Genomic DNA, 25,714 nt, shown 5'->3' with positions numbered 1-25,714 from the left:
GAAGTGACACAAGAGTAAGACATATTTAGCCATTTATTAGAACGTAAGGTGATACATATGAAGCTGCATGAGCCAGTCACCAGTATCTGTGTATTTGCATTTAAGTAGGGTTACAGCATCTGGATCTGTGGAACAATTTAGACGTAAAGAATGAAGAGTTAGTTCAGGAAGAGTTAATGTAGTAGAGTTAGATTAATGTTTTAAAATGTGAAAATTGGATATTGGCCTGAATATTAGAGGTAGCACATTCCAGATAACTAGTGCAACTCCAGAGAAGTCGTTCATATCATTGCTTATGATATCTTAAATCACCTGTTCTACATTTTTTTTTTTTTTATTTAACACATGACTAAGACCATACTTTCCTTTCCCACTCCTCAGTGGTGTACATTAAGGGTCAGTGCACACAGATTTTTTTGGCGCTGATTTTGACGCTGAATCCACCTCAAAATCAGTCTCCAAAAAGTATCCCGATAGAACTCTGTTGGGAGGCTTTTTTTGGAGACTGATTTTGAGGCGGATTCAGCGTCAAAATCAGCGCCCAAAAACTCTGTGTGCACTGATCCTAAGGCTAGATTCACATGACCCAGTTTTACCTGTGAAACTTGGTCTTTGTGTTTGCTTGATTAATTGGCCTGAAATCCATGTTGGGAATGGGACTCCTATCCTCCCAGCAGCATACTGTCCTGTAACAATTGCAGTATGATACAGTATGACTAGACAGTGTAAAGATATGCTAGCTTTATCATCCAGAATAAGCCTTTATGATAAACCAGATATTTTTTAGATCGTCTAGTCAAAGTTTGCATTGTCTAAGTTTTAAACAGTATTAGTAAATCTGTGCCAGTGACTCATTGGCATAAAACGGGTAAAATCTATTTGTACATTCAGAGGGCCAACTTTTTTCTTCCTCATGAAATCACCTGAGTTTCTGCATCCAGTGCAAGTACATAGGATATTTATAGCTCTGTTCAACTGCAGTGTAAGAAATCCATGCAGAATACAGTGTAAAACATACTTTACACAGAATAGTATCATGCTCAGAATTTCTCAGGGAAAAGCCAAGGATTAGCCCCATCAAATGACAACGTGAAAACCTTGCATATCCAAAGCAGACTTTGGCAGCTAACAAACTGCTTTGCTAACAAACCTCTGAGGGCATTATCTCAGCAGACTCCTTGGGCTTCACCCTTTAACCCAGGGGTGTAACAATTGTGGTAAATGAAAAGGGGCCCTGGCTTGTCGCTATGTCCCTTTTCAATAGATACTAGCCCAGGGAGGTGAATTAAAATAATAAACACATATACTCACCTCTCCAACGTCTTCTGTCATCTAACTGAGGTCTGTGATCAGCGGTCACAAGGGGTGCAGCAGTGTAATATATCAGTACGCCCTCACGTGACCGCTGAGGATTAATTACAGGCCTTAGCAGGGACGTCGGGAAGATGGCTGGCAAGGTGAGTATCAGTGTTTGTTATTTTTATTCTCCTTCCATGGGCCTCCGATTTACTCTGGGGTCTGAAGTGGGAGGCACTGCTGGGCACATAATACTGTGCGTGTGTGTGTGTGTGTGTGTGTGGGAGGGGGAATTCTGCTGGGCATATAATACTGTGTGTGTGTGTGGGGGGGGGCACTACTGGGCATATAATACTGTGTCTGGGCATGTAATACTGGGGGGATACTGTTGGGAATATAATACTGTGTGTGGGGGACACAGCTGGGCATATAATACTGTGTGTGTGTGGGGGCATGCTGAGCATATAATACTGTGGGGGTGCACTGCTGGACATGTAATACTGTGGGCGGGGAGCACTGCTGGGCATATAATACTGTGGGGATGACACTACTGGGCATATAATACTGTGGGGAGCACTGCTGGGCATGTAATACTGTGTAGGGGGAGCACTGCTGGGCATATAATACTGTGTAGGGGGACACTGCTTGGCATATAATACTTTGTGGGGGGCACTACTGGGCATGTAATACTCTGTGGGAGGCACTGCTGGGCATATAATACTGTGGGGGGCCTGGACAAAAGTTTCACCCGGGCCCAGAAGACACTTGTTACGCCACTGCCTTAATCCCCATATGGGGATTTAGACTTCAAAGTGTGGAATCCGCCAGGCTATTACCTCCAAAGAGGGTCTCACTTTAGTATTAGTTGACCAGGCTAGACTGAACTGTGGTGTGGAGTTGTAAGGGGGGGGAGGAGGGGAAAGGCACGGCAGCCGACTGGCTACCGGGGCTCTTGCAGGAACTTTTAGGATACAGCGGTTCCACGGACAGGCACAAACACACCAGACACAAAGTGAGAAATATAAATTTTACTCTATACCCTTTTTGGGGGAACTCCAGGCTAACAGGCCTGATGAAATCAATAATTACAAGACACTCAGCCGAGGGCCGAGACCCCTGAGTGACACTGCACCGTGACCTAATATGTCAGAACTAGAGAACTATGCCTTTAACTAGCGGCTACCTATATAAAGCAGCTGCAATTTACCTGTTAATACCAAGCTAACAAAACAATGTAAGTGTGCAGAGGAAGATCACCTGCGGTGTCTCACTGGGGTTAACAATATCACAGTTTACTATTTAACTTACCCACTCCCCAATATCCACATTTCAACACACTACCCCAACCCTGCAGGGAAGACTTCAGCAACCGGTTTTGTTTAATCAGAAGTTGGTGCTTAGCTGTACAAGTCCCAGTGAACCAAATAACTCCTCTTAAGACGTACTTCTGGTACTATAATCCAGGATATAGTGTCTCTTTTGAATAGCAGGACAACACGTGCTGTATCTCCGTTTACATAGAACTCACTTTAAAACAAAATGGCCGGAACCAGTCTATGCTAGGTTTTTGGCGCCAAAAACTATTTACTGAGTGTATACACTATTCACCCTTATGAAAGGTGAATCGGAGCTCCGCTTACCCGGGTTAGCAAGGGGGCGAACAGTCAGATGGATTTTCCGAAGGAAACAGGAATTTCTTTGCCTCCAGGCAACTGGAACACGGTGTCACAAGGGCTGGTCCTTCTTTTCATCCACTCTGTGGCATCTGTACCGTAATCGTCTCCAACTTTCCCGACATGGGAACCAGCAACAGGTCCGGGCTTCTCCAGAGCTGGCTCTGGCCTGAAACAAGCGTAGTACGGCAGCGGATGGCGATGGATTGTCCCTCAGATCTCTCACTGCTCAAACAGTAACAAGGGATAGAAGTGGGATTTTAAGTACACTAAAATGTAACTTTTATTTGTTTGTTTAAAAAGTTTCAGTGATAACAAATAAATTAAAATACATTCAAAAAAGGCATGTGTGATGTGTCTTTGCTGCCCACACTCACCCCAGATTCACTAATAATATAGCAATGTAGATGATTAAACTGAATCCCTTAAATCCCCACCTACAGACATAGGATGTAGCAAATGTAGCAAATATAGCACCACATACAAATGTCAACCACTCAATATTCGATTCATTTGTAGTGGCTAAGGAGGGGAAATGGCATTGCTATACTCAATTTAGAGCTAGTCTCGGGCAACTAAAGCACTCAACTATTTTTCTTGTGAGTTACAATCACCAAGAGACTAAAATACACATGCCACAAAACTCACTGTGGATCAGCATGTAAAAACAAGCCCAAAGTCATACATTCATCACTCCACTTAATTTGTTGTAGCTTGGGAGGGGGGATGACATTGCTATACTTAAGTTTGGGCTAATCTCGGGCAGTTGGGACCTATAGCTCTTTTTCTTGTAAGCCACAGTCACCCACAGACTCATACACACATGCTAGACAGATCGCTATAATAAGCGTATAGAAAAGGCCTGACGCGTTTCAATTAGCTCCTACGTGGAGCTAAATCATCAGAGGCTCAATAAGAACGTGCTGTAAATACAGCGCTGTTTAAACGAGCTTCAGCGGGCAGAGATTAGGGGCACATTCCCTTGTGGGATGTGCAAGGCATGCCAATTTATTAAAAAAGGCAAGGTGGTTACATCTGCCAATACTCATAAAAGTTATGACATTAAATCGTTCATCAATTGCAAGACAACAGGAGTGGTCTATTTAACATCATGCTCCTGCGGACTCCAATACGTTGGAAAAACAATTAGGGAGTTCCGCAGGAGGATCCGTGAACATATTAATGATGTATTACGTGAGGAAGTGACCCCAATTTCAAGGCATGTAAGAGAAAAGCATGGTGGAGATGTGGGGTGTCTTCGGTTTCAAGGCATTGAGAAAGTGTTACCATCCCCAAGAGGGGGCAACTTTGATAGAAAAGTGATCCAACGGGAAACAAGGTGGATTTTCCTAATGGACTCGGTACATCCAAAGGGCCTTAACGAATACATATCCTATGCTTCTTATATATAGAATCCAAAAATACCATCTTAAAAGAGTTCTATACATAGAATGAATGCCTAGTTATTCATAAATACCATCTTAGAGGATTCTAAGTGCTGTGTGCATTTTATTATGCACATGTAGATACAGACGTATTTCTGTTCTTTTTTAGGATTGTAGTTAAATGATTCTGGCCATTCCCCAATGTGTTTGAATCCATGTGTTTCATATCTTAACAGAGGGTTATTGATCTGTGCAGTTAATAACAATGTATCTTATTACTGGCAGGATATAGTCCTTATCCATTAAGTCTTGCAATGGTTGTGGCATGTATTCCGTTTAATATATCAGAGTATTATGTAGACCGGAGGATCGGTCCTTGGAGGGCACAGTTACTTACCTGATCGTCCACTTAGCAAGTTATGTACTGACGGAGCGGTACCGCGACGTAGGTCTGACCCTTTGGAGCGCATATCACGCTGTTCTAATCACGCCCCGCTGGTGGAATTGTAAGGCGAGGTATTCCCTGTGTCGGCATAGGAGGGAGGCGCCAATGACATCAGTAGTCGCGCCCCCTCTGATGCGAGCACAGGAGGCGGAGCTTTTGGGGTTTAAATACCCGGCTCTGGTGAGCGCCCAGCGCGGTCAAAAACTATGACCGACCGAGCGTGTATGAAGCTCGTTTAAACAGCGCTGTATTTACAGCACGTTCTTATTGAGCCTCTGATGATTTAGCTCTACGTAGGAGCTAATTGAAACGCGTCAGGCCTTTTCTATACGCTTATTATAGCGATCTGTCTAGCATGTGTGTATGAGTCTGTGGGTGACTGTGGCTTACAAGAAAAAGAGCTATAGGTCCCAACTGCCCGAGATTAGCCCAAACTTAAGTATAGCAATGTCATCCCCCCTCCCAAGCTACAACAAATTAAGTGGAGTGATGAATGTATGACTTTGGGCTTGTTTTTACATGCTGATCCACAGTGAGTTTTGTGGCATGTGTATTTTAGTCTCTTGGTGATTGTAACTCACAAGAAAAATAGTTGAGTGCTTTAGTTGCCCGAGACTAGCTCTAAATTGAGTATAGCAATGCCATTTCCCCTCCTTAGCCACTACAAATGAATCGAATATTGAGTGGTTGACATTTGTATGTGGTGCTATATTTGCTACATTTGCTACATCCTATGTCTGTAGGTGGGGATTTAAGGGATTCAGTTTAATCATCTACATTGCTATATTATTAGTGAATCTGGGGTGAGTGTGGGCAGCAAAGACACATCACACATGCCTTTTTTGAATGTATTTTAATTTATTTGTTATCACTGAAACTTTTTAAACAAACAAATAAAAGTTACATTTTAGTGTACTTAAAATCCCACTTCTATCCCTTGTTACTATTTTTGGTCTGTACACATACCTACTTAAACAATATTTGGAATTTTTCTCACTGCTCAAACAGCCAGCTTCTTTTCCCACACTACTACAGTCCACTTCCTCCACTCGTCACTTCCTGGTTCTTCCTTTACCTAACACAGCGGCATCTTGTGGTCAAAAAGAATTACTACAATAGAATTTTTCATTACAGACACATTACAGAATTATATCCTTTTACCACTTCTATTATCACATCACACACTTGTCAGTGGGAAGTGTTCTGAGACTGTGATAGCATTAGTCACCCCGTGACACACCACCCCACTAGAGGTCGGCGTCCTCGACAGACCTCCCCAGACAAACTCATCCTGGGCGTATCGCTGTGGGGGAACCCCAGCATTAGACCTTGGCGTTCTGCGTAAAGTCGGGGCGTCAGTCACTTCGTTCCCACAGGTCGGCTCAGGTTCCTGTACAGGAGCAGTCATCAGTGTCGTCCCCTCCCGTGGAGGTAAGATCACCACGGCTGGAACTGTTTCAGACATGGGAACTGGTACATCCCACCACTCATCGGGATCAATCTGTGCAGCAGGTGTGAAGGCTGGGGCTGTCGGATTCAACCGATGCACCTCAGTCTCCGTTGTGGGAGTCTCTGAATTACAAGGTCTGAGCATATTACGGTGAAGAGTCTGGGTAACTCCTTCACCCATTTCAGGCTCTATCTCATACACTGGTCCGTCAGGGATGACCCTTCGCTTTACTCGATATGGCATTGCCTCCCACCGATCATCCAACTTTCCCGAGGGTCTCTTGGCCCTTACTAACACCCTGTCCCCAGGTTGGAAGGGTTCATGTTGAACCGGGGTCTTGTCTGTGTGACTGGACAGTCGGGTTTTGTCAATCACCAACCGGTGTATGGTCTGCAATTTTCGACGGTGTAGCTCGACCCAGTCATCGGGCGAGCGAGCGCCCTCTCTCTCAGGATTTGTCAAGTTCAGTTCTTCAATCTCCCGTCCGGGACGCCCAAACAGCATCAGGTATGGCGTGTAGCCGGTAGTACTATGGACCCGATTATTATAGGCCCAGAGCAACTCAGCTAAGCTCTCTGGCCACCGAGCTTTTTGATCTTTCTCCAACGTTCGCAACATCTGGAGGAGGGTGCGATTGAATCGCTCACAGGCCCCATTCCCCTCTGGGTGATAAGGCATCGTCCGGGATCTGTGGATACCATACACCCGATACAACTCTGACATGAGCCGCCCCTGAAAACATGCCCCCTGATCTGAGTGAATACGAGTGGGGCACCCATACACTTGGATGAACTGTTTACACACAGCCCTAGCGGCAGATTCGGCAGTCTGATCTTTCGTAGCTACTGCTACTGCAAACTTGGTAAAGTGGTCGGTCATTACCAAACAGTACTGATGTCCGCTGTTGGAGTGTCCTATCAGGACATAATCAATCATCAGCACCTCCAACGGCGCAGTGGTCCTAATCGTCTGAGTGGGGGCCCTTTGTTCTGGGGGTTTAGCGAGCTCACAGGCCCTGCAGGCTTGGCACATGTCCTGCACTGTCTGCTCAAGGCCAGGACAATAGACAAATCGCTGGAGCCACTTGAACGTTTTATCAGGACCAAAGTGGGCCCCTCTCACATGAGCCTCACGGGCAACTTCCCTGGCACTGGTACTTGGTATTACTAGTTGCCATCTCACCTCCAACTCAGTCTCTAAATATACTTTACGGTACAGTAACCCATTCTCACACTTCAGTCTATCCCACTGTTGCATTACTCTTGCCCCCATAGGTGGCAAGCGTTTGCGCTCCATCGGGGTAGGCCACTCCTTTGCCATCACCCACTGCTTGATCTTTCTTAGGGTCACGTCATCATTCTGAGCATATACCCAATCTCCATGGGTTTTCCCAAGCAACACTGGCCGGTCTGTCACCACCCCACTTGTCCGTGCCAGTATCACAAACAAGGGTATTCTACCCAAGTGGGGAACCTCTGAGTCTTCCAACTCTCCATCCTTATCTCGTCCGGAGTCATCCGGCGTATCTCGAGACAGGGCATCCGCATTTGCATTTTCTCTACCGGATCGGTACTTGATCTTGTACTTGTACCTGGACAACTTGGCCATCCATCGTTGCTCCAAAGCACCCAACTTTGCATTGTCTAGGTGCGCCAAGGGATTGTTGTCGGTCATAACAGTCACTTCCGCTCCTGTCAAGTATTCTGAGAACTTCTCCGTCATGGCCCACACTAGGGCCAGTAGTTCCAGCTTGAATGAACTATAGTTGTCAAAGTTCCTCTCTGTCTCCCTCAGGGACCGGCTTCCGTAGGCTATGACCCTCTCACGGCCATCTTGTTCTTGGGCGAGCACCGCACCTAGGCCATGGAGACTCCCATCTGTGTATAACATGAAGGGCTTGTCAAACTGCGCATAGGCGAGTATTGGTGCACTCGTCAGGGCTTCCTTCAACTCCTCGAACGCCTGTTGTTGTTTCTCTCCCCATGGAATGGGCTGGTTCTTTGGCCCCCGGGAAGTCCCCCTCAGTAATTCGTTCAGCGGTCCTGCCTTCTTTGAAAAATTTCTTATGAAGCGCCGGTAATATCCAGCTAGGCCCAAGAATGCGCGAAGTTCCCTGAGGGTTCTTGGGACAGGCCAGCGTTGTACCGCTTCCACCTTGCTGCTTGCCGGTTGCACCCCCTCAGCAGAGACAATATGCCCCAGGTACTCAATCTGTGTCTGGAACAGCTGGCACTTCTTGGGCTTGATCTTGAGCCCATGCTCCATCAGGCGCTTCAGGACTTGTCTCAGCCTCTGAAGATGTTGTTCAAAGGACGATCCGAAGACCACAATATCGTCCAGATAGATGAGCACCGACTCAAAGTTTAGGTCACCAAGACAATACTCCATGAGTCTTTGGAACGTGCCGGGGGCATTGGACAATCCAAAGGGCATCCTTCTGAACTCATACAAGCCCATCGGCAAGATGAACGCCGTTTTCTGTCTGTCTTCTGCTGCCATTGGCACTTGCCAGTATCCACTCGCCAGGTCTAGGGATGAGAAGTATCTCGCCTTTCCCAATGCGGATAAGGATTCCTCGATCTGCGGCAAGGGATGAGTCTCTCACTGTCTGTGCGTTCAGCTTCCGGTAGTCGACACAGAAGCGTAGGGTGCCGTCTTTTTTTCGGACCAGCACCACCGGGGCAGCCCACGGACTCTGACTTGGTTGTACCACGCCATTATCCAACATTTGATGTAACATCTCCTTCACTTCTTGGTACATGTTTGGTGGGATCTGTCGATACCTTTCACGGATTGGGGCCGTGTTCCCGGTCGGTATTCGGTGCTCGATAGCAGACGTACAGCCAAAGTCTTCGTCATGCCTAGAAAATGCAGCTTGGAACTCCCATAGGGTCTCTTCCACTAGCCGTACTTGATCTGGACTCAAAGAGGGCCGGTTTATTCCCATCATTTCCAGGATCTTCCTCCCATTCCACTCGGGCGTGGGTTTTTCAGGTTGATCCATCTGTACCGCCAAGGTCCAAATGTCCCCTCTCTCTTCCCTAAGAGTAAAGGGTCTTCTCCGGGCTGTCTCACCCTGGTGTAGGAAGACTCTGGCGACCTTGACTCTCCTTGGTAGGGTCACTTCATGATCCTGTAGATTCACGCACCGCACTGGCACTCGCCCGTTTCGGACTGTGGCCACCACTCGCCCAAACATCACACCAGTTATCTTTTCACACCGCTCTACCGGTTCCAGCTCGACATCCAATCCGTCCACATTCAGATTGGTCCCCACGGGCAACATCAACGTCCGTTCCTGCCGGGGAGGTATTTTTACGGGTGCACCATTCGGGGTATACACCGCCCCCAGCCGGCGGTTTTCAGGGAGTCCCTTCTGGATTCGGCAAGTCTGGACAATTTGCCGGAAAACTTGCTGTGTTGGCCTATGTGCCGTAGTCCGCTTCCAGTACTCCAGTCCTTTCTTGCTGAAAAGCACGTGGTTCAGGTCTCGTAACACATTCATGCCTAGAATCACCGGGACCTCCGGCAAGTAGGTAGACTTGACAAGGATAACTCCCTTGACTCCTAATTCTTGGCCACAGGCCCGAAGCCGCATCCAGACTACCCCATGTACAGGGATAGTTCCATTATCTGCCGCTCTCAGTCGGATAACCATTCGGTGGCCATGATGCCTTTCAAAATAGTCTAAGGGCATTGTTGTCACTTCAGAACCCGTATCCACTAGGCAGGGGACCTTCTTTCCCTCAAAACTCACTTCCAGCACGGGGCTTTTTGCAATCAAATCATGTGGGCTTTTTGGAGCACTTGGGCCCCCTGATACCCCCGCGGTGCGCCCTCTTATCGCGGAGGTCTCCCATTTAACGGCGGCGAGTTGCTGGGCCTGGCCCTTCTCGGTCCTGGGCAGTTCCTTGAGATATGCCCGAACTCTTGACATTGCCAACATTGAACATTGCTATAGTCCCACTCCCAAGGTGGTGGCCTTTGTCGCAGTTGGGGGTCGGGAGGAGAGCGATACCACGGCCGTGATGGAGATGGCCTTCCCTGTGGTTCCTCTGTTTGCCACATGGGGGGTCTTGCTGAGCATTGACATGGGGGCCCGTCTGAGGGGGTTGGTAACGGATTCCCAGCAGCAGGAGTCTGTACCCTACTCTGCACCTGGCTCAATTGTTGGGTTAGCGCATCTATAGTACGCTGCATTTCTCTCATCTGGGCCTCTGCCTCACCCCCTACAGCATTGGTCATCACCCTTCCAGCTCTCTGCATGGCGACCTGACCCACCTCTGGCTCCTCCATTTGAGTCCTGGCGATGGTCTCCTCCAGAATCTGGACAAAGGTCAGGGTCTTGTCCGCCAGCACACGGTTCTGTAGTTCCCGCTTCACCGTACTCAAACATAATCCCAGAATAAAATAGTCCCTCAACAGCTCGTCATCTTCCTCAGGGGCACGCTGGGCGTGGGATTCGGCCCTCCGGACATCAGCTAACAACCCCTGTAGTTCATTAGCATACTCAGGGACGGTCTCCCCCTCCCCCTGTCTCCGATTAACAAACCGGGCAAGTAAATCGACTGACGGGGCACGGTTCCCGTAAACCTTCTCCAACCTGTTTATTATGTCTGTCACCGTACTCCTCTGGGACTCTGGCAGTAATGTGATTGTCCGTCGGGCATTCCCTTCCAGAGCATTTATCGCTACCTCCGGTTGGAGTTCGGGGGCTAGATTACACAGTTTAATCACACTCCTCAGTCGTTCAGTCCAATCGGTCAGCAACATGTTATGTCCGTCAAATTTAGTCAGTTGGTTTAAGATGGCACCTGCTGGTAAACACCTGACTGGGGCTGTCGGTGCAAGGGTAGGTGCAACAGGTGGGAGGACAGCACCTACAGCCATCCCGCCATTAGGCACACGGTCCGCGTCCACCAAAGGCACGTCCCCTGATGCGTTGTCCATGTCCATGGTGGCACCGTATCCTGCCGACTACGCCAAAAATGTAAGGGGGGGAAGGAGGGGAAAGGCACGGCAGCCGACTGGCTACCGGGGCTCTTGCAGGAACTTTTAGGATACAGCGGTTCCACGGACAGGCACAAACACACCAGACACAAAGTGAGAAATATAAATTTTACTCTATACCCTTTTTGGGGGAACTCCAGGCTAACAGGCCTGATGAAATCAATAATTACAAGACACTCAGCCGAGGGCCGAGACCCCTGAGTGACACTGCACCGTGACCTAATATGTCAGAACTAGAGAACTATGCCTTTAACTAGCGGCTACCTATATAAAGCAGCTGCAATTTACCTGTTAATACCAAGCTAACAAAACAATGTAAGTGTGCAGAGGAAGATCACCTGCGGTGTCACACTGGGGTTAACAATATCACAGTTTACTATTTAACTTACCCACTCCCCAATATCCACATTTCAACACACTACCCCAACCCTGCAGGGAAGACTTCAGCAACCGGTTTTGTTTAATCAGAAGTTGGTGCTTAGCTGTACAAGTCCCAGTGAACCAAATAACTCCTCTTATGACGTACTTCTGGTACTATAATCCAGGATATAGTGTCTCTTTTGAATAGCAGGACAACACGTGCTGTATCTCCGTTTACATAGAACTCACTTTAAAACAAAATGGCCGGAACCAGTCTATGCTAGGTTTTTGGCGCCAAAAACTATTTACTGAGTGTATACACTATTCACCCTTATGAAAGGTGAATCGGAGCTCCGCTTACCCGGGTTAGCAAGGGGGCGAACAGTCAGATGGATTTTCCGAAGGAAACAGGAATTTCTTTGCCTCCAGGCAACTGGAACACGGTGTCACAAGGGCTGGTCCTTCTTTTCATCCGCTCTGTGGCATCTGTACCGTAATCGTCTCCAACTCTCCCGACATGGGAACCAGCAACAGGTCCGGGCTTCTCCAGAGCTGGCTCTGGCCTGAAACAAGCGTAGTACGGCAGCGGATGGCGATGGATTGTCCCTCAGATCTCTCACTGCTCAAACAGCCAGCTTCTTTTCCCACACTACTACAGTCCACTTCCTCCACTCGTCACTTCCTGGTTCTTCCTTTACCTAACACAGCGGCATCTTGTGGTCAAAAAGAATTACTACAATAGAATTTTTCATTACAGACACATTACAGAATTATATCCTTTTACCACTTCTATTATCACATCACACACTTGTCAGTGGGAAGTGTTCTGAGACTGTGATAGCATTAGTCACCCCGTGACAGAGTGTCACAAGCAGGCTAAAAACATAGAATGTGTACACAGCCTAAAGCCAGGAAGGACAGGGAGTACAGGCTGAAATCAGACAGGGATCAGGACAGGACAAACACAAGTAACAGAAGGCACAGGGCCAAAGTAGTAGGAGGAACATAATCACAGGTAGCAGGCTACACTACAGAAAATCCTGGATCCAGACACGTAACAAATTATATTAAAGAAAGCCCACAACAAAAAGAGATAAAAACAGACATGACAGGAAAAGCATGAAAACAGGGTCAAAAAGGACTTTGGCATAAAACAACTGAGCAGCAAGCATGCAAACAGAACAAAGAAACACAACTCAGAAACCACATATCAAGAAGGACAGACATATACCAGTTTAAAATACATGTATTGAACAGTAGAGATGAGCGAATCCCGTTCGATCGAGTAGATATTCGATCGAATATCAGGCTATTCCACATATTCGATTTCAATCGAATACCACGCGGTAAACACAACAAAAATTCTTATCCCCTCCCACCTTCCCTGGCGCTTTTTTTTTTTTTGCACCAATAACTGTGCAGGGGAGGTGGGACAGGAAAGAGGAAAAAGTAGGCATCAAAAAAATAGCAAAAAGTCATTGGCTGGCGAAAGCAGGTGACCTCGGATCTATAAGAATAGTGGCAGCCATGTTTGTGTCTTTTGCGGGTGGGATAGATAGAGAGAGACATCGTGCTGAGGGTCAGAGAGAAATTTTAGCTTCTGCTAGGCAGGAAATGGTCTGAAAACTGCAACACTGCTTGATGAGTCTACTGTATAAACACCATCAGCTTACAGGCTCATTCTGCAGAAATTTCTCAAAACCACTTTTTAGGGCAGAAATTCAGTACCACTGGAATGGGGCTGACACGGTAAACGCTGCTGGAGCAAAACACAAATGAAAGATAGGGAAGAAAGAATGACTACTGGGGGTGGAAGGGCTGAATTGGCACAGAGGGGCACAAAAAAAAATATCTGCTTGTGTCCTGAAGAAACAGAATGGGGCTGAGACTGTAAACTTGCTGGGGGAAGTCACAATTGAAAGAAAAGGGTGAAAGAATGACTACTGGGGGTGACAGGGCTGAATTGGCATGAGACCACGATAGCACTGAGCAGTACTGTCAGTGGCTGACTGTTTCACCCCAAGTGTGAGAAGGAGCACTATCTGAAGTCTTTCCTCCCTGCTGCAGTTAGGCTGTGCAACCAACACCAAGCCAAGCGGAGATCATTCCATACAGAGAACTGAAAGATGTTGTAATATCCCTCCTACTGTCTTCTTTACCTTTTATCTTTACTCTGTACCTACTGTCACCTGCTTTTTTTTTTTTTTTGTACTATTATTGTATTATCTGTGCTGCTGTAACACGCTGAATTTCCCCATGGTGGGACTATTAAAGGATTATCTTATTTTATTAATTTTCACCTTCAGTTGCTAGAAATGGGGGACATGCAAACACATCAGTGTTCTATCTTATTCAATTTCATAGCTATTAGCTACGCTATTGGCTGCACAAGTCAGAAAATAGTTAATAGAAGGACTTATACTAGTTATAGGAGAACTTAGAGAATCAAGCAATAATTATACCCAAGCAGATAAGTAGTGCTAGAATAGAATAGAATAGAATAGAATAAACAGACATACTGTACATGGGACAGGTTTGGTGAGTGAGTCTGCGGCAGACACTTAACCATTTCATTATCAGGCAATAATCTATATTGTTGAACAGTACCGACTGGCAATTTCATCTCTATACACATTCTTTAAACATACTTTGTACTGAAGAAGACAATCTTGTTAGTGAAAAGTATTTTGTTAAGGACATTTTTGAGCAAGAGTTAACATTTTTTCATTAAATATATACTGTTGTTTTACCAGCAAAGTGCTTCTGGTTTTGCATGCACAAATCACGAAAAAATAACATTGTAAAATTATATAGAAGCAGTTTCTCCTTGTTCACCCAATATTCAGCCCTGGACAAATCTTAGGGTGCATTCACATAGAGTAAAGTGGCGCTGATTTGGGCGCTGATTTTTACACGGGTAAAAATAGGCGAGGTGTTTTTTGGCACAAAGCAGTTTTTGACGCATTTTTTGTTGCGTTTTCTGACGTGTTTTCTGTCGCTTTTTTTACACACGTAAAATAACACAAGTATAAAAAAAAAGATCCCATTGAAGTCAATGGGAATCTTATTTTCAGTGTGCATTCTTTAGATGAGTTATTGTGGCAAAAGCAGCACCATAAAACTCCGTGTGAATGCGCCCTTAAAAAAATAACTGTGTTATATACAAGCGGCTTCCTGTTGTTGGACAATGTTCAGCCAAAATAAAGTCTACCCTGCGCTAATCTTTAAAAAAAAAAAAAAGTGTTTGTTTTGTGTGTGTCTAAAAAACTGCAAGCAAGTACCTTTTCCTCTAGTAAAAGGGTAATTTTTGGATCTTTTCAAATGTGTAAAAGCGAGTGTTATTGCAGTGTATGGTTAAACTCGAAGCTTGAATCCACAGCTTCCCATCTGTTTTTCCATAGACATACATATCAATTTCATTGTGACAACTTTGGCTGTGTTTGCCTTAGAGAGATAGAAATGGCATAGGTAGGTTCATAGGAGCCTTGAGAATGGTCTACACTACGTTTTTAGCCAGAAATTCTATATCCTCAGCCATCATATCCTGCAATACTTTACAGGCATTGTCAGTCACTGTCCCATATAGGGCTCACAATCTACATTCCCTAGCAGTATGTCTGTGTTGTATGGGGGGAACCAGGGTACCTGGAGGAAACCACATAAACACAGGGAGAACATAAACACAGTTCCTCTGTAAGGCCTCATGTTGCCAAAAAGCTTCTTTTTTTGTTGAAGAGTTTGCTGTAAAACTGCTGCAAAATCTGCAACAAATAAAAAAAAAGAAAGAAGATTTTCCGCAACATGAGAACTTGGCCTTAAAGAGGTTTGCCAGGCTAATATATATATATATATATATATATATATATATATATATATATATATATATTTTTTTTTTTTTTTTTAATTAGGCCTATAGAGGTTAAAACATTTTTTTAAATAAACATACTCACCTGTCCTTAGTGCTCCCTGTCAGTCTAGTCCTGCTGCTCGGCGCTCTTCTTTTGCCAGAAGTCCTCGCCAGGAGAGTGACATCCCGTATCCTTTGCTGAGGCCACTGAATGCCCTCATTTGCAGCGGGAACTTTAGCCAGAAGAAAACAATGGAGCAGCCAGACTGGACCATGCTGGGAGATGCCAAAGCTGCAAGGACCGGAAAGTATGTATTTTTTTGTACACCTACCCCAGCCTATTTAAAAAAAATGCCTGGACAACTCCTTTAAAGAGGACCTTTCATGGGTTTGGGCACAGGCAGTTCTATATACTGCTAGAAAGCTGATAGTGCGCTGAATTCAACGTTCCTCCCCGCTCACACTGTACAGCGAGATAGGCGCTGCTGTGCAGAAGGACGTTCCTGACAGACTGTCAGGAACGCCCTTCTGACTGTAAAGAGCTACAGTATATAGAACTGCCTGTTACTAAACCCATGAAAGGTCCTCTTTAAAGTGTTTCTCCAATCTCAACCTGTTAGCCAGGCTGTATGCAGTGTCTGCTTTTCACTTCCTGTATTTCTCTCCCTCCCCCTCCCTCCTGCTGAATCGGACAAACAACACTTCTGCAGCTCAGATAATTTGCAGATTCTTGTACACAACGGACTTAGTTTTATCTTTGTGCTTATATAGAGAGATAACAGACTCGGCTTTATCAGTAAACTGCGATTAACTGAACAGATCGTCCTGTCGGCACTAAGTGCCGTCACGTGTCCTATCTCCAAGGTCCGTGGTTATAACAATGCTGTGTAAACAATGGAAGGAATAAGGTCACATAGCAGGAGAACAAAGCAGAATTTCTAAAGCAATATACTTAGGAAAGTCTTCAATTTACATAAGCTACCAGTATAGATAGGATCTTTCAGATGGGTCAAACCCTTTAAGGAGGAAAAGTAATAGTGAAGCAATGCCTTTAGAAGGCGAGTACAACAAAAGTATATACAGCGTTTAAGTAGTTATGTGCAAACCTATGCTGAAGAAGGCCACAGAATCAGGTGGTATCTGAACAATGATGTGAATGATGATATGGATGTAAGTGATGTCTTGATTATAAGAGTCATTAGATTGCTGTAACACACCAACTACAATATTGTATTTTGTAAGCAAGCAGTTATAACAGTAAGATGAAGTAATCCAATATAAAATTGTATTAATATTTTCCATGTACAGTACATGAAGTGGCCCATTGTATATCACTTCTGGTATTCAGCCTTAGATTGGGATGAATATAGGCAAATCTCAGTAAGGGAGGGTTCCCCACTTTGGTAAGTATGCTAATTTAACTTTATGAAATGAAAAGAGGATTACTGCTATAAAATGTAAACATTCTATCATAAGATGGTAAGAATAAATGAGGGGCCACACAGTGGCTCATTGGTTAGCACTGCAGCCTTGCAGTGCTGGAGTCCTGGTGTTCAAATCCCGCCATGGGCAAAAAAGCATCTGCAAGGAGTTTGTATGTTCTCCCCGTGTTTGCATGGATTTCCATCCCGTATTCCAAAAAGACATACTGATAGCCCCTATGTGGGGCTCACAATCTATATTTAAAAAAAAAAAAAAAAATGGGAAGAATAAATCTTTTTCACTTATAACACTGATGTATTTATTTTTTAGATGATATATGCAATGATGTGAAATATTGCTGTTAACATGTTTACCTTTAAGCAATCACGAAGGAGTTCCATATGGTCTTATTGGACAATACCCTGGTAGAGAAATAAATATTCAGACCCACTTGTGCTTTTCTATTTTGTAATTGTATTTTCTTGCCAAGGTAAGCAGAGACCATCTGCTAATAACATTTAGAGCAAACAGAGCTCGGAATGACTTCCCTACTTGGATATTAATGTTGTTTTAAAGGCAGTAATATATCAATAAACGCATGAAATATATTTGCTGTGCTGGATGCCATCTAAACACTATAAGTCAATGGGTAGTATAATTTTTAAGCATTATTTATATGTTACCTACAGTAGTAAATACAGAAAGAGCCGTATTAAACTATTTTATTGACTGAAGAAGAACATGTTGCCATGTATTTTTACATTTATTTGTAACTGCCATGCTACTATTTTTCAGGACTATGGGGGGGATTTATTCTGTCGGAGCAACATGTGTGGTGGTGCAGCCTGGCATAGTATGATGGATGGTGCCACAGGATATGTCTGGCTTAGTGGTGACAGTGGTGGTAGCTGTTTAGGAGTAGCAGGTGGCAAGCTGGATATACAGACTCTCCTGATAATATTCTAATTTTTCTTCCCCTTGGGAAGCAAGATAAAATTCCCCCATTTTGTCCTTATAGTGAGGGTCTAAGTACACTGTCATCCATTACTCATCCCACTACTAATAATACATTTGTCACTATGTAATCAGCATAGCATACAGCCTGCCATGCTTGCCAGTGTATGCACAGACTCAAGGGGCCTGCATTGTTGGTGTTCTTGGCTAGTGCGGTCATCATCATCATTTTGGAAGAAATAAAGGTCAACTTCCTCCCCTGCCTATGCCTGTGACATATTGAGGTTTCTCTCTACATTCAAGGGAAAGTCCTCCTCCTCCTCCTCCTCCTCCGTAATGTCCCTTATCCAGATCCTCCTCCTCCTCCTCCGTAATGACCCTTATCCAGAGCCTCCTCCTCCTCCATAATGACCCTTATCCAGATCCTCCTCCTCCTCCTCCGTAATGACCCTTATCCAGATCCTCCTCCTCCTCCTCCGTAATGACCTTTATCTAGATCCTCCTCCTCCTCCTCCGTAATGACCCTTATCCAGATCCTCCTCCTCCTCCTCCGTAATGACCCTTATCCAGATCCTCATCCTCCTCCATAAACACAGGGCGATTGCATTGACCAAGAGGTGGAAACTATTCCTCCTCTTCTGTTACTCGATGCATGAGTATTTCCTGTAAGATATACAAAAGAGGGATCACTTTGCTGATGCTGGAGTCATCCATGCTGACAAATTAAGTGGCTTCTATAAAGGCTTGAGAAGCTGACACATGAGCCTCCAATGACGTATATTAACCACACAGTGTGCATGAGTGTTGTGGATTATTTATCCTCACGTCACTTAGCCCACTTACATCTGGGATACAAGTCAGCTGTCTATAGGCTACAGTATGTCCACATTGGATATACCGACAATTGGTTAGTCTCCACTATTCTACAGTATCAGGGTTTTATGCTTTGGGCTTACCATATGGCTTTTAATCTCTACAATGAAAAGTTTAAGCGCAGCAAACAAATTGTGGAAAATACTTAAAGGGATTCTACCATTAAAATAGATTTTTTTCTCGTTGACACGTAGGAATAGCCTTAAGAAAGGCTATTCGTCTCCTACCTTTAGATGTCTTCTCCACACCGCCGTTCGGTATAAATCCCATTTTTCGTTGGTATGCAAATGAGTTCTCTCGCAGCACTGGGGGTGGGCCCCAGCGCTCAAACAGCACTGGGGGTGTCCCAAATGCTGCGAGAGAACTCTCCAGCGCCGCCTCCATCTTCTTGAGGAACGGCCTCTTCACGCATTTTCTTCCGGTGCGGGCGGTCAAACTTCTAGGCCTCGGGCAGAGCCAACTGCACATGCCCGCAGCCACAAGAAAAATGGCCTCTTACACAGTAAATAAGTGGCCATTTTCTTGTGACCTGGGGGCACGCGCAGTCGGCGCTGCCCTAGGCCCGAAGCCTAGAGGTTTGACCGCCTGCGCCGGAAGAAGACGCATGAAGAGGCTGTTCCTGAAGAAGAAGGAGGTGGCGCTGGAGAGTTCTCTTGCAGCATTGGGGACACCCCCAGTGCTGTTTGAGCGCTGGGGCCCGCCCCAGTGCTGCAAGAGAACTCATTTGCATACCGTCGAAAACCTGGATTTATACCACACAGAAGAAAGGTAGGAGAAGAATATGTGTCAACGAGAAAAAATTTGATTTTAATGGTAGAATCCCGTTAAGGAATGTTGCCACAAAAATCCACAGGTTTAGACATTTTTTTTGGCAGTGGCTTGAGGCTTGTACAAGTAATTTTTGAAAAGTAGACCTGGACTCTACTTATAAGGCAAATTTTTTTAGTAGAAAGCCAGAAACTGTCACAAGTTTGGGACATCTGTTCATAGCACATAGAGATTTCGAATGTAATAGTCCCAAAAGTACCACATTTTTTTAAAAGGCATATGTCTTTTAAATTTAGAGAAAAGTACTTAAATTGTTGTCTTTCTTAGTCACAGGTTTTTATTTATGTAGGGGGTTTCTTCTGGGGTTTTTATCTATTAAAGGGCTATATTAATTAACATTGACTGGTGCAGTGTGTATTTGTTTGGGTATCTGGTCAGTGTCTTCATTTGATTATAGAATCTGGGTCTGTACTTAAGTGGTCTGAGGTTTGTATCTATATAGTAGGGTCTTCTTTATTTAGGGTGTCTTATCTGGGTCTGTATTTATTCACTGAGTGTTGCAGAATGCATCATTTTTAGATAGGTGTTGTATGGTCTGGACTCTAACTTTATATAGGGAATTGTTCTAGTTTGTGTTATGCTAAGGCCCCATGTAGCAAGCCGTAACCAAAAATCTACTTCAATTACACCCATAATAACAATTAACTTTCCGTAGGTATAATTGACGTACGCCGTTGCCATTTTTTGTTCTGCAACGTGTGAAAGCGATTAGCCAGAATGCCATCCACTTTGCAGGTACTGTAAAAAGCTGCAATTTTTGCTGCGGTGTTTACACTACGTGGGACCCCGGCTTTAAGGGGGATTAGCCTGGGTCTGATCTGATTCTATGCATGTGGTCTGGTCTACATATGATTTTATTCAGGGATCTGATTCAGGTGACTGCCCTAGGGTTTCTATTTATTTAGTGAGTTTAGTCTGGGGTCTATATTTATTTAGGTTATGGGTCTGGTTTTCATTTTAGAGTTTGGATTCATTTTGAAGTTCTTTTAGTTTTTGGATATAATGGAGTAATTTGTTCTACTTGTGATTTAGATGGTTCAGGTTAATGGTGTGTGGGTCCTATGTAAATGAGTGAATTTATGGTATATAAAAACAAACAAACAGCTTTTTGGAATGTCCCTGATTTTACCAGTGAAAAGGCATGGTGTGTGTATACTGTATATGCTGCATATGTTGTTTAAGCATAGTAGTAAACACCTGAACAGCAGGGACTTGACTCGCCCCTCCCAATTCTACTTATTTCCTTACAACTAGAGATGGATGAATGTCTCAAAATTCATTTAGTGTTCGGTGGCTAAGGTCCTTGATTTTTTGGAGGTCGAAGTTTTGTACAAATCACACCTTAAATTGGCTTAAAACATAGTATAGAATTCTCTTAGGGCTCCTAGGAACCCATCTATCCAATTTCTAGCATTCTAAGGCTAAGACTAGAGATGAGCGAGTATTATTCAATCAAATAGTAGTATTCAATCGAATACCTCCCCTGCATAGTTAATGGTGTACTCGGTCGAATACCACGTGGTAAGCGCGGGAAATAATCAAATCCCCTCCAGCCTTCCCTGGCGCCTTTTTTTTTTTAACACTAATATCTATGGAGGGGAGGTATTTGATCAAATATACTCGCTCATCTCTAGCTAAGACCCCATGGGACGATACTCAGTGCTAAAGCGCTGCAAGAAAAACTGCGGCGTTAATGCGTCATGGTTCTTTCCGCAGCACTTTGAACAGAAAGTTCACAGAGTTTTCCTCGCGGACTTTCTGTTACCATTATATGTACGGGCGTTTCAGTAGATAAAATTGACATGCTGCGATTTCCAAAACCGCACTGGTTTTGGAAATCACAGCGCGTCCGCGCTGCAGTTTTAAACGCATAATGGGCATGTGATTTGCGTGAATCCCATGCACTTTGGAGACACTGTAAAACACCATGATTTTTCCTGTGGCGTTTCCGCCAAATCGTGGCATTTCCAGCCCATGGGGCCCCCAAACTAAGGCTAAAGACCCACATTTCAGAAATGCAGCTTTTTTAGTTGCAGATTTTGCTATGTTTTCTTGGGTCCCAAAAAAATTGCAGCATTTTACAGTCAGGGCAAAGTGGATGGAATTTCAGAGAATCTCATGGCCACTTTGCAGTAAAAACCATGTTGTGGACACGCTGCAATTTCCAGAACCTGCACGGTTTTGGAAATCGCAGCATGTCAGTTATACCTACGGAAACGCTGGCAGTTTCCCCATAGGTATAATTGAAACAAAAAGTCTGCAGAAGAAACCTCTGTGAATTTTTTGTTTAAAATGCTGCAGGAAGACCCGCAATGTGTTGCCACCACAGTTTTTCCCGCAGCACTTGTTTTTTTTAATGTAGATTGTGAGCTCATATAGGGATCATAATGTACTTTTTTTTGTTTTTTTTTTCATTTAAATATTTTTTTTTTTTGTAGAATGTGAGGAAATCCATGAAAACATGGGGAGAACATACAAACTCCTTGCAGATGTTGTTCCTGGTGGGATTTGAACCCAGTGCTCCAGCTCTGCAGGGCTGCAGTGCTAACCACTGAGCCACTGTGCTGCCCCACGCAGCACTTTTTTGCTGCGGGACGCCTCATAGGGCCTTAGCCTTAGGCAAACACGTTAGGCCCCTTCGCCACATCTAGCATTCTATTGTGGATGTCCAGTGAACTAATGTGATGTCATCAGCCTGGGGTCATGGCTGAGGCCTCAGCGCTAAACCCTTGCTGATGACATCACAGAAGAGCGCTACACATCACAGGAGAGAGCTGGACACTATGAGGGGGCACATAAGAGGTAACGGGAGTTTTTTTAAAAATTTTTATAGAGTATAAAGCTGCAGCCATTTTAGGTCATCCAAAATGAATCTCCATTGTTTGGCTTTGCAAAAAAAAAAAAAAAGCAACAATTTGGAATATTCAGGTCGAGGCCGGCTTTTCATGAACTGATCTGCCCATCTCAACTTGCAACCAATGACAAATTCATTACTATTCTGAAATGGATGTAGGGAAATGGATTATAATTTACTTATCTGCCTGGGGATCACAATTTGTGGTCCTGACTTTGCCCCAGATGTATCCACTCCCAGTCTGGCTTCCTTGTATTTTCTACTCCAGACAACTCATTAGAACATTGAAAAATTTGGATTCCTTTATTTTAATGACCTGAGCAGTATTTATGAGGTCTAGAAATAAACTGTTTGCTGTACGATCCCTTCCATCAATAGAAGAATGTGAATCGCGTACATAATATGAAGTTCCCATGTACTGGATATTTTAACCATTGCTTAAACATATTTGAAATATTGTAAGAACCCTCCATCCCAACGGGAAATGATTCCCATGCTACTGAAAGTAAACAGACTAACTGAATTGAGCCGTAAGTATTATTCATTGCCAAAGCTCAGCACATATTTACTTTTGGAACAGAACAAGAGTCACAATACAATTAGGTTACCGCAATATTGAGTTAGGAAAAGGAGAAGAAGAAGGGAAACAGTCAGCTCAGTCAAAGAGCTGTCAGCAGAAAATCAGACAGTTTAGATAATGCCTTCTAATAAAAAGCAAAGGGGGAGTTTCCAGATGAACACTATAAATGTCCTTATTTGAACAACTGCGATCTGGCCAGTAGTATAGACAAGAAAGCTGTTATCATTTTTATTCTGTCAGGGTGCCAGAGTAAAGATTTATATCCTGCTTATCCGTCCTTACGCATTTAATGTGCACGTCATCATCAATGAATATCATGAGAATTCCACTGTCTCAAAATGTAAAAGATCTCATTCAGCTGAAGATGTCGGTCTATATGGATTATCTGCTCCTGCTGTTTATCCTCACACTCCATGTTAACATGTTAACAGACTATTTTGTATGACCACACTGGTCACAAGGTAGGCATACCGATTTTTTACCTAGCAATTACAACCCCTCTATAACTGAGAGACAACTGGGTGTTGGGTTTAATAGGTATGGGATGTAGCATAATCTGAAAGTGGATTTATAGCCTGGAATTATAAAACATTGCATTAATAGAATTCATTTTAGATTTTATTTCAACTTCACCTGAACAGCCATTTTTGATTATTATACATTTATGTATAAATATGCATTTGTGATTGCTTTGTTGCATTTTGGTTATGTTTGCAAAGAAAAACAAATATCATAGCCATTACTGTTGTGATACAATCAATAATCAATCAACTTAATTCCAAGTATGAGACCATATACATAGACTTGGTATAGCTGTCATATGTTTGTGTGGTTTTGAATGAGACTTTTGTGTTTCTTATAAGGGCAGATTTTCAATCAAATCCCAAGGAATTGTGACAGATCCCCTCAGTTTACACTCATGTCCAGATTCTTGTACTTTTGACAGCAAAAATAGCCGTGCATACTATATTATTCTTGTTGCAAACAAGCAACTAAACCCTGACTGAATGTATGAAATGTCAGTGTGAATAAAGCCTTATACTGGCACGTTTGCAAGAAAGCATGCCAGGGGACAATCATAGGGGAATCATTCTCTATAAAGCCTTACATATTAAGTCACCATTAGCAAAACACAAGTTAATAATGATTTTTAATTCTTCTAAGATAGAACACAAAATCTGTAAAAAGTTTGACCGTGTCTTAGAATTCTTTAATGGCCCCTAAAATGTCTATCCATTCATGGTATGGACATTGATTACATCATATGGCAACCCTGGGATGCTTATAATAGGGTGCAGTGGGTAAGAATATAAAGAAGGGCAGAAGCACCCTACTACGCTACAAAAGAACCTACCTACAAGCTACACACCATAGAATACAATTCCCTTCTGCATTACAAGTATTCCTCCCACAGGGCACCAGGTAACTCAGTCACATGTACCTGCCATGTTTGGGACCTTGGATTGTCTCTTATAATTATAATATACACATTGTGACAGTTTCATCTAACAACTGTAGGATAACAAATGGTATGAAATGTGTTGGCTGCAAATTATGTTGTTTTTGATATGAGTTATGCATAAACTCTGGTTTTTTTCCAAATTTCATATGTCTTTGCTAGTTTTTGTGTCTAGTAATACTTTAGTAGTGTGGACATAAATAGCTATCAAGTTCATACATCTTCTATCCTAGTTTATATTGGGTTTGCAATGCTAAATATTGGTTTGACCAGTTAACTTTATGCAGTCATAGCAGCAAAGTGGATGTAGAGGCTTTTACTAATCCTGAGAAACAACATCTTTCTAAGACTCTCAACACATCCAGGGTACATCATGGTGCCAAAGACCAGCATATTTCCCAATCACCCCAGATTCAGTCCTGTATTTCGAGTGATGGCATGCAGAGCCGGGTGTGGGGAGGAGGAAGATATAGCATATTTGGAATTCAACTCTACTTGCATCCTCAGGATGCAGATAGAGTTGAATACAGTAGTGAAGCTGAGGGTGTTACCATCACCATTGACCCTTGGATGGAAGCATTTATTATATACAGATATCTGTGCTCCACATTGTCTGCTGAAAACAGCAGAAGCAGCTACTCCAGGAAAAGGTTGTAGTGAGGATATATGTTATGTTGCTGTTCTTGGGGGAAATCTGCAGTTATATTTTATATGGGGGCAGTATAATGTATGAGAGCAGTACACTGTGTGGGGGCATGAAGGGGGCATGATACTGTGTGGGGGAACAATATATCATTACTATGTGATATATGAAGGAGGATAGTAATACTGTTCAGGTTCTCAAAGAAATTAGGTGGGATTGGCTGAAGACAAAGACAGGGAGGACTGGGCAATGTTAGAGGCATGGGATAACAATGCCGCAGTATGCTGCAGGCTCTGCAAGAATTGTCATCTAAAGGTTAGAAGGTATGGAATAGTGTGCTACTTCAAATTTTTTTCTTTTTACCCCACCTTTTAAATGAATAAAGAGGAGGGGGAAGAGCTATCAGTGCTGTTACTGATAGCTCTTCACTGTCAGGAGGGCGTTTATGACAGTCTAACTGGGAACGCCCCTCCTGACAGTACTGAGTGTAGCTCTATACTTTTTTGTAGAGAACCATGGAACAGCTATAAGGTAGGTGCAATGACAGGGTTTCACCCCAATACACAATAGAAATTTTTTTATATCAGGCACTCAGAATTTTGTCCAAAAAGTGAATCCAATTTTATTTAAGCCAG

This window comes from Leptodactylus fuscus, chromosome 3 (genome assembly GCF_031893055.1).
Source record: "Leptodactylus fuscus isolate aLepFus1 chromosome 3, aLepFus1.hap2, whole genome shotgun sequence".
Taxonomy (NCBI): domain Eukaryota; kingdom Metazoa; phylum Chordata; class Amphibia; order Anura; family Leptodactylidae; genus Leptodactylus; species Leptodactylus fuscus.
The sequence above is the reverse complement of the archived record's forward strand: the minus strand, read 5'-3'. Positions refer to the sequence as shown.